The sequence below is a fragment of the Coenobita brevimanus genome, chromosome 112 (genome assembly GCF_032717465.1).
Source record: "Coenobita brevimanus isolate Jiangsu-jjx chromosome 112, ASM3271746v2, whole genome shotgun sequence".
NCBI lineage: Eukaryota > Metazoa > Arthropoda > Malacostraca > Decapoda > Coenobitidae > Coenobita > Coenobita brevimanus.
In genome coordinates, this window is record NC_137065.1 from 9,018,196 (window position 1) to 9,033,195 (window position 15,000).

The following is a 15,000-nucleotide window of genomic DNA, read 5'->3' on the forward strand; positions in this document are numbered from 1 at the left end:
ATTCTGGCTGGTATCGTCTATGGTAGAGTTTCTGGCAAATGTACTGGCAAAAATATCCGCTTTCCCACACGGGTCATTTGTAATGTTGCCATCTGAAGATTTTAGTGGGGGAATGGAAGATGACTTGTTAAAGTTATTTTTGAAAGAATTAAGAGTTGACTAGAATATTCTATTTTCATTAGGGTTGTTAAGTAGTTTTGATTCTTGCTTTTGAGGAAAGTTTGATTTAGCAATTTTTAATACAGCTTTTGCATGATTTCTAGCAATTTTAAATTGAGAGAGTGATTCAGATATTTTTGATTTTAAGTAAGAGTTATATGCTAATGACTTTTGGTCTGTTGCTCTGGCACAGTTGCCATCAAACCATTCTGGAGAGTTCGATCTTTTAGTGAACTGTTGACTTGGTATGAATAAATCCATACCAGCTAGTATTAAGTCGCAAATATGGGACTGGGTAGAATTGGAATCACTACAGAAGAAAGACTGCCATGGAATGTCAGCAAGATAATTTCTTAATCCATTTCAGTTTGCCCTATCAAAGTGCCATCAGGTCATCCTGCCAGGTTCAGAACTGGGAGATATGGGGGGTTAACTAATGAGGCTCTGATGAGATTGTGGTCAGAGGATCCAAGTGGTGACAGTACCTCTATCCTGTATTGATGTGGATTATTTGTCAAGAATAAATCCAAGAGATGGGCATTATGGTCAGGATTATCAGGTATTCTGGTTGGTTGCTTTACCAGCTGGGTGAGATTAAACGATTCTGCAAACAGCTCGCACTCTACCTCTCCTCTCTCTGTATCTATCTATTTATGTATGTATCTATAAATACGTATATCTGTTTGTAAATACGTATACCTATCTACCTATAAATACTGTATGTCTGTCTGTTTATCTATCTGTCTACAGTATATACATCCATTACAAGATAACGACAAAAAATCCCATCATAACTCTTCCATCTTATCAAAACCGAAAAAAAAAAAAAATCCACATATATATTATCCCAGTGAGGCGTAGGGTCCCGATGCTAGGTTGTCCGTGTTCTCGCTGGGTAAGGAGGCTCCCTAACACCTCTTCCTAACCGATTTATTTTGTTTATTACGCATTATTACCCTACTTCGTGTTATATAAATCCTACCAACATCTCCATACCTTGCTTAAATGATATAGAAAAGGGTATCAACCACACATAACCAGAAAATAAATCGCTAAGGAAGATGGGTTAGGGAGATTCCTTAAACAACGCGACTATGGGCCCACAAGGATCAACCCCTTCAGTACGAGGTCTAATTTAAGCTGAATACAATCGTCTTAAGGCGGACTGAATTAGCTACAAAAATCGTAGTGAAGGGATTGTTATTTATTTTCCCAGCCATAATTAAAGCCCTTTGTACTAAATAAATATCGTTGGAGGCAGCAAAAATACAAGGAAAAAAGGCCTATTATCGCCTTGAGTAGTTTAGGGGTATATGACCCGACAACCCCCAGTATGGCAGTAAAGACCGAAATAAATTAATAAATAAAACACATAAATGAAATAGACAAAGAAAAAAAATAAGTCGCCTCTTTAGGATTCTAACCAAAGGAGCCTCGATCCACTAAACCACCAGGTGCTCATATAGCCCATAAGTAGTGATTTAGCCTGTGACCTGCTTAAAGTGAGAGAGAGAGAGAGAGAGAGAGAGAGAGAGAGAAGAGGAAAAAGAACAAGAGGAAGAAAAAAGGAAAAAAGAAAGAAAGAAAGAATAAATGTCCAAATCTTTACAGTCGCCTTTCGGGGTTTGGAAACTTGGCCAGTTGTGATCCATCAGAAACTCCTGTGTAGGTGGCTTGTGTGTTGCAGGGACGGCTCAGTGTGCTGGTGTGGGTGTGGCAGGAGTAGTGATCCATCAGAAACTCCTGTGTAAGTGGCTTGTGTGTTACGGGGACGGCTCAGTGTGCTGGTGTGGGTGTGGCAGGAGTCGTGATCCATCAGAAACGCCTGTGTAGGTGGCTTGTGTGTTGCAGGGACGGCTCAGTGTGCTGGTGTGGGTGTGGCAGGAGTAGTGATCCATCAGAAACTCCTGTGTAGGTGCCTTGTGTGTTGCAGGGACGGCTCAGTGTGCTGGTGTGGGTGTGGCAGGAGTCGTGATCCATCAGAAACGCCTGTGTAGGTGGCTTGTGTGTTGCAGGGACGGCTCAGTGTGCTGGTGTGGGTGTGGCAGAGGTAGTGATCCATCAGAAACTCCTGTGTAGGTGGCTTGTGCGTTGCAGGGACGGCTCAGTGTGCTGGTGTGGGTGTGGCAGGAGGTGTAGGAAGGGAAGGAATGATACAGTGAACACCTTTATAACGCTGACGGAGCCGTCCCCGCACCACACAAGAACTGGCCAGTGTAAAAGAAGCAGGGTTATATATGCACCAGCCTGGACATATACTGTGACTTGTGTTTAGCTTTGTGTTCAGTTCTCTCTCTCTCTCTCTCTCTCTCTCTCTCTCTCTCTCTCTCTCTCAGTTAATTGGACCGCTTCTAAAACTCTCTCTCTCTCTCTCTCTCTCTCTCTCCCTACTTTTTTTTTCCTTTTTTCTTTTTTTTTGCTTCTTCCACTCTCTACGTCTATCCTCCCTTGCTCAGTAATCGTTCTCCTTTTCTCAGTTTCCTCCACCTATTTTTACTCCTCCCCCCCCTCTCTCTCTCAGGACTATCTATCTATCTATTGCCAGACGCCATAATCCCGTAAGGGGTGGCCATTTGACTTTGAGTTATTTGTTTCACGGGGAGGGGCACTAACCCTCCACCAACCCACTTGTTGGCACGTAGGGAGCACGCATGTTTTGGTTATACGGTTACCACCCAGCGTTGTAAATGGTTTCTTGGCTTACAGGAAACCATTTGGCTTGTCACTCAATGTAAAGCCACCTGCAAAGGAAAGAAAAGCAATAAGAAGTGACAGGAAAGATGGGAGAAATAGGAAGAGAGGAGGTCAGGCACAGAAAAAGAATGATAAAAGCTAAGGAAGAGGTACGTAGCACTACATCAAGTGAGTGGATGATGGTCGCCACCACTGACCATTATACAAAATCAGATTACTGTACAGAATCGTACCAAATATTGAACAATAACCAAGGACAATCTACAAATGACTAAATAGGAGGCTAAAAACAAAATAAATAAACAGTTAAATAAAAATTGAAATGAGAAGCTGCCAAGGCCAGATGACGTATATATTCAACTCTGTTCATGTAGTCAAATCTATGGCCGAGAATTTCAGCATCAAACAGGTACTGAACGGGTTCGGTCATTAGGCATGGACTTTTCTAGCGTTTTATTTTCTTTTTCTTTTTTTTCAATAATTTTTTTCTAAGTAGCATTTGATATTCTAATATTTAATATTCTAACTCTGACTTTTACTTTTCTAACTCTTACTTTTACTGTTCTAACTCTTACTATTCTAACTCTTACTTTTAGTATTCTAACCCTCGCTTTTACTATTCTCTCTCTGTTGTAACTCTTACATTTAGTATTCTAACCCTCACTTTTACTATTCTCTTACTATTCTAACTCTTACTTTTAATATTCTAACTCTTACTTTTACTATTTTAATTCTTACTTTTAGTATTCCAACTCTTGCTTTTTATATTCTAACTCTTACTTTTAATATTCTAACTCTTAATTCTTCCTTTCTTCCTTCTTTTTCCTCCACTTCCCCTTGTGTCTTCTTCTTATTTTGTATTCTCATTTTTTGTCCTTTTTCATAACTTCTGTTCACATTTTTATCATATTATTATTATTATTATTATTATTATTATTATTGTTATTATTATTATTATTATTATTATTTATATTACTAGTGTCACCATGAGGAAGAACCATAGGAAAAATAAACGTGTGTGTGTGTGTGTGTGTGTGTGTGTGTGTGTGTGTGTGTGTGTGTGTGTGTGTGTGTGTGTGTGTGTGTGTGAGAGAGAGAGAGAGAGAGAGAGAGTCATTGTCTCTTTTATTGCTTACTCCTATATATTAATTCAGCCATTGGGTTTGGAGGATCTCTCTCTCTCTCTCTCTCTCTGTATATAGTTCTTTATATCCACCACTCTATCCACCTATCCCACTATCCACTAACATATCTCTCTAGCTACCTACCTACCTATCTACTGCTGACATAATCCCTCAGTCTACCAATCTGGCTACCTATATCCATCTATCATTATCCCTCTATTAATCCATCTATATGTCCACCTTATCCATCTTCCCTTACCTCATCTTCTCTACTTCCCTCCCTCATGAATCTTCTCTCTCCTTCCTCCACTCTTATCCTCATCTTCCTCCTTCCTTCCTTCCTTCCTCCCTTCCTTCTCTTCCGCTTTCTCTCTCTCCTGTTCTCATCCTCTTTTCCTTCTCATGTTTTTCTCCTTCTCCTGCATCCTCCTTCCCCCTCTCCTTCATTCTCTCCCTCTCTCTATTACTCTTTCCATATTTTCCTCTCCTTCACTCATTCTATTTTCACTCTTTCCTCTCTAATTCTCTCTCTCTCTTCTACTCCTGTTTTTTGCATACTCACTTCTTTCCTTCCTCTTCTTTCATACTCTTCTTCCATTTTTCCATCTCTGCATTCTCTCTTCCTCCCCTTTTATCTGCCTCTTCCTTTCTTACCTCTTTCCCACTATCATTTCTTCTTTTCTCATTGCTTATCTTTCTTTTCTCTCCTCCATTCCTTCCCTTCTTTTTCCTTTCCTTCCCCCCTCTCCCCTTTTTCCCTCAATCTCTTTTCTGTCACTTTCAATTCTCTCTTCTCCCTCCTCCGCATCTCTCTATTCTCTCCCTCCTCCATCTCGCCCTCTCTCCTTCTTCATCATTTTCCTCCACCTCCCTCTCGGTCTCTCCTCTCCCAGTCTCTGCTTTTCTCTCCTTCTATATTTTTCCCTCCTCCTTCCCCTTCTCCATTCTCCCCCTCCTCCTCTTTTTTCTCTTTCATCTCTCCCTCTCTCTCTTCCTTACCCCCCCTCTCCATTCTCTCCATCTCTTCCTCTCCCTTCGCCTCTAACCAACACTGTATCGTCCAGGTTTAGACCACTACTGACTTACTGACTCTCTCTCTCTCTCTTTCCAGCAGGCCAGACTTAAATTAACTATTGCGGCCACAAAAACTCCTGCCATTAGTCATTATTTTTTACTCCCCTTCGTTTATTATCCTCCCTTCCTCCTCCTAATCCTCTTCCATGTCTTCTTCTTCCTCCTCTCCTTCCGCTCTTCTTCTTCTATTTGTCTTCCTCTTCTTCTTCCTCTTGCTCCTTCTCCTTCTCCTTCCTTCATTTTCTCTTCTTCTTTCTTTCCTTCTTCCGCGCTCCTCATCTTCCTCTTATTTTTTACTCACTCATTATATCCTCTTCCCCTCCTCCTTCGTACTTTATTTTTCTCTTCCTTCTCCTCCTCCTTTCTCTCTCCTTGCTATTTTTCTTCCTTCCCAATGATTCTCCTCTTCCTTCATTTTGCACTTCTGTTCTCCTCATTTACATTCTCTCTTCCTCCTCCTCTCTCTCTCTCTCTCTCTCTCTCTCTCTCTCTCTCTCTTTTTTTAATCTTTCTCTTTCTCCTCATTCCGTCTTCCTCCATGCTTCTTTTCTCTTCCCTCAACTTCTTTCTTTGCTTCTCCTCCTCCCTCTCTCACTTTCCCTTCTCCTCGTCCTTCGACTTCCTTTTTTACTTCTCTTCCTGCCTCTCTCACTTCTCTCCTCCTCCTCCCCTTCTTCACTCCTTCTCCTCGTCCTCCTTCCTCTCTTTCTCATTCCTACTGTTTCCTCTCCTCATATTAATCATCCTTTCCCCGTCTTCCTTCTTCTCTTCCTTCACTCCCTCTTCTTTCATTCTTATCCTCTTGTATCTATTCTCTTCCTGCCTTACACCTTCTTCTCCAGCTATTGCCCGTTTCCAATCTCCTCCCCTGACATACGAATACCATAAATGTCTATCTGCCTGTCCATCTATCCATACATCTATCTATATGTATATATATTTGTATGTATGTATGTATTCATCTATATAACTTGCTGTCCGTTTATCTGCATGTACAATATTTACTCACTGACTGTAACTGTTAAAGCTTTGTAGCCAACATTTTTATATATGTAACTCTTAGTTCTTGTAATAGGTGAGTCTTGAGTTAATTGAAGAGCAGGAGGAGTTAAAGATGAATACAGGGAGTTGATCTTGATTTATTATCTTCAGAGAAAGTCTAAGTTGAGCAGCGTATGTATTATACAGAGACTTAATATACTAAGTAAGTCTAGTTGGACCCCTCTTCTTATTCACTCTCACCACTACCTGTCGGTTCTATGGCCTGTCTCCTTCTGAGCTCAAATTCCTATTTTAGCAGGGGTCGTGTCACGTGGAATATACTGATGTGAAGTTTCTAGAAGCCTGTGTGTGAGTATTTGTGTACCGTATGTGTGTGTATGGTCACGAGGCGCTGCTCGTGTGCCTATCAAGCATTCCTTGAGTTAGAGTGTGTAAGCATGTTTACCATTGCTCGATTCTCGCTGACACAATACCTATCTCATCCCCTGACTTGCTGCTTCTATCTGTCTATCTATCTATCTATCTATCTATCTATCCATCCATCATGCTATCTATTATGATTTGTAATTATAATATGGAGTCCTGACATAACCACCTGCCATTAACTATTGATCTGCCTGTATCATATCAGTCTATCTGTCTGTCTGTCTGTCTGTTTCCCCCCCTCTCTCTTTCTCTGAAAAAAAAAAAAAGCCTACATATCAAAATTACACTCATCATGAAGATTCAACGGTTTAAGCCCATCTACGACCCTCCTCAAGCCTGAGATATAGGGTCCAAGACGGGTCGAAATTGTTTTATCTTCAGGTTTAAGAAATAGGGTCCAAGACGGGTGGAAATTATTGCCTCTTAAGGCAGAAGGAACGGTGTCCAATGCGGGTGGATATAATTGCCTCTTAAGGCAGAAGGAACGGTGTCCAATGAGGGTGGATATAATTGCCTCTTAAGGCAGAAGGAACGGTGTCCAATGAGGGTGGATATAATTGCATCTTAAGGCAGAAGGAACGGTGTCCAATGCGGGTGGATATAATTGCCTCTTAAGGCAGAAGGAACGGTGTCCAATGCCGGTGGATATAATTGCATCTTAAGGCAGAAGGAACGGGGTCCAAGGTGGGTGGAAATTGTTATATCTTCAGGTATAAGGAATAAGGTACAAGAGGAGCCGAAATTTCTGTCTTAAGGTATGATGAATAGGGTCAAAGATGGGTGGAAAATGTTGTGTCTCCAGAGTACAATTGATTTCAAAATGATGTGGTCAATTCAGCCATTTTTACTGCATGTGGAAGTATGAAATTTTGGTAGTCTCCTCTGTCTGTCTGTCTGTCTGTCTGTCTGTCTCTGTCTCTCTCTCTCTCTGTCTCTCTCTCTCTCTCTCTCTCTCTCTCTCTCTCTTTCTCTTTACACATACATAGGTATGTATATGTATATAATTATATACATATGTAAATATATATGAAAAATATAGAGATAGATAGACAGATAGATAGATAGATATTGCCAGTCACCTCAATTCCACAAGCGGTGGCCACAAACAAGTCGCCTCCATGTCGCCCTGTCCCCCGCCATTTCACTGCCTCTCCCCAGTTCACACCCTCCTCTCTCATATACCTCTCCACTCTATCCCTCCTCATCCTCGGCCTCCCCCACCCTCTCCCTCCCTCAACTTCACTCACATACACTCTCCTTGTTAGTCTCTCGCTCTCCATCCTCTCCACATGGCCAAACCACCTCAGTGTATTTCTCCTAACGCTTTCTATCACATCCACATCAACACCACAACGCTCCTTTACTTTTTCATTTATCAGTCTGTCTCTCCATGTAACTCCACATGCTCCACTCAGATAACTCATTTCCACTGCTCTTACTCTTGACTTGTTCCCTTTCAACAAGGTCCAAGCTTCACTTCTATACGTTAGAGTTCGTATCACAATAATATCATGCAGCGACTTTTTTACTTCCACGCTCGCTTCCCTATTTCTTATCAGTGTTTTCTAAGAACCAGCAACCTTTCTTCCTTGTTGTACATTTTCAAGCACTTCATGCTCCAACCTTCCCTTCTTACTCATCACACTACCCAGGTACTTAAATGCATTCACATTTTCCTTTTCCTCATCATCCAACCTCAGTGTACAGTACATTCAGTGACTTTATTTCTCTCGAAGACCGCAACTTTACTCCTCTCTACATTCACCTTTAGATTCCGTTTCTTATACACTCTCCTAAACTCATTCACCAAGCCTTGCAGTTCCCCTTCGTCTTTACTTAACACTCCAGTATTATCTGCAAACAACAAAACAGGAAGTTTCCACACGCTACCCTATCTCATTAGGTCCACTCCAACATCCACTGCAATACCTTGTACCTCTTTTATAACCCCATCCATATACAGATTGAACAACCATGGAGACATGACACATCCCTGTTTCAATTGAACATTCAGACAGAAAAATTCACTCATTTCACTATCCAAACGCACTGCACCCCTAGCACCATCATACATATTCTTCTCAGCATTCAACAACTTCCCAGTTACCCCCTAATTATATTCTTAATATTTTCCATATTCCTCGTCTATTCACACTGCCATATGCTTTTCCCAAATCCCTGAAGACTGCACACAACTTTCCCTTCTCTAGAAATTTTTCCACTAAAGACCTAAGGATGAATACCTGATCTCTCTCTCTCTCTCTCTCTCTCTCTCTGTTCTTTCCTTACTTTCTCATTGACGAATGTTTTACGACCAAAGTGAGCAAAAAAATGGTTAAAAAGTTGGTGTGTGAGAGAGAGAGAGAGAGAGAGAGAGAGAGAGAGAGAGAGAATCCTTGTGATTAGGTTAATGGAGAACGTGCTTCACCCTTGCAGAGAGAGGTGGGGTGACGTCATTTATAGCAGTGATGTCATTTATAGCGCGGTGACACCATTTATAGCTGGGTTACGTCATTTATAGTAGTGAAATCATTTATGCAGGGAGACACCATTTATTGCAGGGGTTACTTCATTTATAGCAGCGTTACGTCATTTAGAGCAAGGAGACGGAATTGGTAGCAGTGACGTCATATTTATTACAAGGTGACGTCATTATTCATTCAGCTTAGTGAAGGGTATATATATATATATATATATATATATATATATATATATATATATATATATATATATATATATATATATACTGTATATATATATATATATATATATATATATATATATATATATATATATATATATATATATATACTGTATATATATATATATATATATATATATATATATATATATATATATATATATATATATATATATATATATATACTCGGATATCATCATCATCATCATCAGCCGTTTGAGTATCCACTGCAGAACCGGCCTATCCCGACCGAAGCTGGGACGATACATCCTATGTATCTCTTGCAAGTGACTTAGGCTGTCTGGTAGAGATTGTATGTAAGGTGAGAAGTGCTTGTAAGTGTGATTGTAGTGTTCAAGTGGCTTTTGATGTGTGTGTAGTCTGTGAACCAAGTGTTATCCGCCAGCACAAGTCGACTGGGTGCAAGCACACTTTATAGTATGCAACACTGGTTCAACCACAGCACCCCTTATGTCCGCCAAAGTAGTACTTGGTTGGAAGAACGCTCCCAAAGTATATTACCCTGGCGGGGCGCGAACCCTCGTTCTACAGTGAATGAAAACGCACACTTTACCACTATATATATATATATATATATATATATATATATATATATATATATATATATATATATATATATATATATATATATTGTTACGGAACAGAGAAAGATAATGTACACTTTAAGTGAGAATACTAAAAATCAAGACTGTCCCGTAAAGTTCCAGGTTCAAAACAAAAGAGTTAGATAAAATTACAAGTTAAAGTTTAATGGTCATACTAACAACAAAACATTCAGGACTCATAAGGATAATGTAATGGCAAAAACAGGTTAAATATATGGTTAACTGCAATAGCCTATATTAACACGAAATTAGCAAGGGTAAATTTATCTAAGTCAGCCCTGATAAAATGAAAATACACTGGGTAATGCTCAGTTAATGCAGGATAAATTATTACAGATACAAAATATTATTAATGATGATGGACATAAAAATCCCTAAATGAATTACAAAAACTTCACTAGGCCTACAAATTAAACTTATGCTATACAGTACAAGAACAAAATGCAACAACACTTATACTCAAATTACACAGCTGCTAGATGGTTGGAGACTTCCTGAGCACTCAATAATAGCTGTACAGGGGAGGACAGAGATGTGAACAAAATGAGGAGTAGATCTAAGTGGCAATAATGCAGAGACTGAGCTCATTATATAGGGGCCAGCAGAGCTTGATACAACTTGCAAGAAGGATGCGCAAATGAAGCCATGGGGACAAAGAGTTGACAATCCCGCTCTGAACAACAGAAAGGATGACTTACTCCACTATAACGGTAGAAGGGGGGGACTGAGGCAGAACACGCTCGTGATCAAACAGGCAGCACACTGTACGTTAGAATTACACAAAGGATGATGAAATCATAGGCTATGTAACACCTCCCCACAAAGAAAAAGAAATTTACAAAGGAAATTTCTTATTACTCTAAAACAATCTGTCTAAAGTCTAGATAAGCAATCTGCAATGACATTTTCTTTCCCCTTGACATGTTGTATGTCTAATGAATACTCCTGAAGAAGTAGACTCCATCTTGTCAATCTCTGATTTTTATCTTTAAACTTACTAAGGAATTTCAGTGGGTTATGATCGGTATAAATTACTATGGGGTCAAAACCAGAATACAAATAAAATGAAAAATGCTGTAAACCCAAAATCAAGGCCAAAAGCTCTTTCTCAATAGTTGAGTAGTTCTTTTGAGGTGGAGTGAACTTCTTACTGTAATAAGATACAGGGTGTTCAATACCCTGATCATCCTCTTGCAGCAATACAGCCCCAGCTCCTGTATCACTTGCATCAACAGCCATCTTAAAAGGCTTAGCAAAATTTGGAGTAGCGAGCACTGGCTGACTTAATAGAATAGCTTTAAGTTTGTTGAAAGAGGATTCACAGTTATCGGTCCATGCAAATTCAACTCCCTTTTTCAGTAGGTCTGTAAGTGGTGATATAAGAATTGAAAAGTTAAGAACAAATCTCCTGTAATAACCTACCATTCCCAAAAATCTTTGTAGCTCTTTCCTACTTTTAGGTCTGGGAAGATCACTTATAACCTGAACCTTAGCTCCTGGTGGTGCAACATGTCCATCACCAATTACGTACCCGAGGTACTGAACTTTAGCTTGACCAAACTCACACTTCGATAAATTAGCTACAAGATTAGCATGAAACAAACGCTCAAGAAATTTACTGACATGGCATAGGTGATCTTTCCAGTTGTCACTGAAGATTAATACATCATCAATATAAACAACACACCCTGCCAAACCCTCTGTTACAACATTCATGAGCTTCTGAAATGTGGCTGGTGCATTTTTCATACCATATGGCATTACCGAACATGCAAAAGTCTTTCCTAGTGTTACAAAACATGAGATCTCCCTAGCACATTCAGTCATAGGTACTTGCCAGTATCCCTTTAACAAATCAAACTTACTTATGTACCTAACCTTTCCGATCTTGTCTATGCAATCTTCCACACGAGGGAGAGGGTAAGTGTCTGTTTTAGTTATCTGATTAACATGTCTGTAGTCAATGCAAAGCCGCTGTGACCCACCTGGCTTAGGGACTAGAGTGACAGGAGAACTCCACTCGCTCTGACAGGGCTCAATCATCTTGTGGTCCAACAGGTAGCCAAGCTCCTTCTGGATGAGAGGAACTTTCACTGGGTTCACACGGTAAGGAGGCAATTTAATTGGCTTTGCGTTTCCAACATCGACATCATGCATCAACACAGTGGTTCTTCCTGGAGTGGCACGGAACACTTGCGGGTACTCCTGCAGTAATGCCGAAAACTCCTGCCTTTCCTCGGGAGGTAGATGAGAAAGCTTAGTCTGGAGATCATTCATGATATCAGGATTCTTCCCCAAACTATCACTCAGGCTCATACTGCATGGAAGAGCTTCACTTGCAGACTCGGGTGGAACAGCTACAGTGCAGACTGGATTATTTTCGTCCCGCCTGTGGTATAACTTTAGCATGTTGATGTGACATAGTTGCTTGTTCTTTCTACGATCTGGTGTGGCGATGACATAGCTGACATCACTGAGTTTCTTCTCCACGAAATAAGGACCACTAAACATGGCTTGAAGAGGTTGCCCATGCACTGGTAGCAGAATCAAAACCTGATCTCCTGGCTGAAAGTGGCGTAACCTGGACTTCTTATCATAACAAGTCTTCATCTCCTGAGCAGCTCCTAAATTCTCTCTCGCCAACTGTAAAGCAGTGGACAGCCGTTCTTTGAACTTCATCACATACTCCAGCAGGTTAACGTCATCTTCCTCCGACAGCCAGCATTCCTTGAGTAGCTTAAGGGGTCCTCTTACTTCATGGCCAAACAGTAGTTCAAAAGGTGAGAAGCCCAGTGATTCATTTGGAGATTCTCTTGCGGCAAATACAACGAATGGAAGACCTTTATCCCAGTCTTTCTGATGTTCGAAACAGTATTTCTTGAGCATCGATTTAAGTGTTTGATGATATCTTTCCAACGCTCCTTGGGTCTGGGGATGGTAAGCTGAAGACGTGATCTGGGTGATGCCCAACTCTTTCAGAGACTGCTTGAAAACGTTTGACATGAAATTACTTCCCCGGTCTGACTGTACCTCCTTGGGCAGACCAAACTTTGTGAAGAACCCTAGCATTTCCTTAACCACGTTCTTTGCTGAGATATTTCTAAGTGGAATGGCTTCAGGATAACGAGTAGCCATATCAATCAGGGTCAACACATAAGAAAATCCTGAAGAAGTCTTAGGAAGAGGGCCCACAATATCCACCAACACACGGGTGAATGGCGCCTCAAAAGGAGGAATGGGAACTAGAGGTGCAACCTTTTCGGTCTGATTACACTTCCCCACAACCTGACAGATGTGACAAGACTTACAATACCAGGAAACATCCCTGAAGATACCTGGCCAGTAGAAGTGTTTCAAAATGCGTGCCACAGTCTTCCTCACTCCAAGGTGTCCTGCCAAACTGGAATCATGAGCCACTCTAATGATATCCTGCCTACAAACACGAGGGATGACAACTTGATGTACAACCTCCCATTCACAGTCGGCTGATGCTGTTGGGGGTCTCCACTTCCTCATAAGTACTCCTGACTTTACATAATAACAAGTAGAAGCACCAGCTGACTCTTCCTCACTGCAAGCAGAGTTAGCTAGACCTTTCAACTCAGGGTCAGCAACCTGCAACTCAACCAACTCTTGACGAGCCAAATTATCAACACTACGGGGTACTGCCTCATCTGGTGAGTGGTCCAAATTAGCAAGAAAAGTGTCAGCTAGGATAACATCATCATCATCATTATCCTCTAAATCACCAGTAACTTTAGACTTAGCCCTAGTGACAGCACATGCAGGGAACACATCAGGGATATCACAATCCTGGGATGCAGCCACTGGCTCACTAGACAACTGAGGAGCTGGACACACTTGACTTCCACCAATATCATTTCCAAGTAAGAAAGTTACACCTGACATTGGGAGTGTCTCAACCAACCCAACCATAACGGAACCATTAACAAAACCAGACTCTAAATTCACTCTGCACAGAGGGACAGAGAAGTAATTATTCCCTACACCTTGTAAGATTACAATTTCATCAGAGGAATTAACATTAGAGCCTAGAACACTGGTCAGCATAAGGGATTGGCAAGCACCTGTATCACGATATATTTTAACTGATTTCCTGTCATTACTGTCCAGAGGACTGACAAAACCATCAGACAGGAAATTAGCACATGAACTCTTGAGAGTGTCACCCACGTTACTGCTCAAAAGAGGAGCTCCATCATGAGAATTTAGGTTACCCCTCAAAGCAGGTTCAGTTAACTCAGTTAAAGAATTCTGGGAACTCTCAAGAGTGGACACTAGACCAATTGACTGAATATTTAAAGACTCCTTTTTGTTCACATCACGCTGTCTCCTGAAACATTTCTCCGTAGTATGACCAAGCTTACTACAATAAGTACATTTACTTTTCTGAAATCTAGAGGTGAAGCTGGTATTTACTTCCTGAGAAACATCATCCTTATTCTCTTTCCTGTTACCTGTACTCTGAGAAGAGGCAACGTACTTACTCTCAGCTTTCCCTTTTCTTTAGTATATCTCTTGTGAGTGAGAACATATTCATCAGCTAAAACTGCAGCATCAGACAAATTATCTATTCTTCTCTCATCAAGATATAGGCTTACATCCTTATTTATACACCTCTTGAAGTCCTCCAGCAAAATTATCTGCTTAAATTTACCAAAATCAGAATCCACATTCTTAGAATTTAACAACTGCTCTAACAGATCTTCCTTGATTTTCGCATACTCACCATGGGATTGCTTATCTTGCTTATAAGTTGTCCTAAATTTTACTCTATAGGCTTCAGGAACAAGCTCATAGGCCTTAAGAATCAAGCTCTTAACTACATCATAATTATCAGATTGATCCTGAGGCAAAGATGCATAAGTTACTTGAGCTTTACCGGTGAGAACAGTTTGAAGGAGTACTGGCCAATACTTTTTGGGCCAATTAAAACCTGTAGCTACCCTCTCAAACAACTGAAAATACTTTGTTAAATCAGATTCATTAAAAGGAGGGACAAGTTTAACATTTTTAGCCACATCAAAATCATCAGAGCTAGATGATCCAGTTCCACCTTGTTTCATGCGATACTCATGGTCTGCCTGAATCCTAGCAATTTCAACTTGTGCCTCAGCCTCCTTAGAACGGGCCTGAAATTCAGCCTCCTTAGCACTTGCCTGAAATTCAGCCT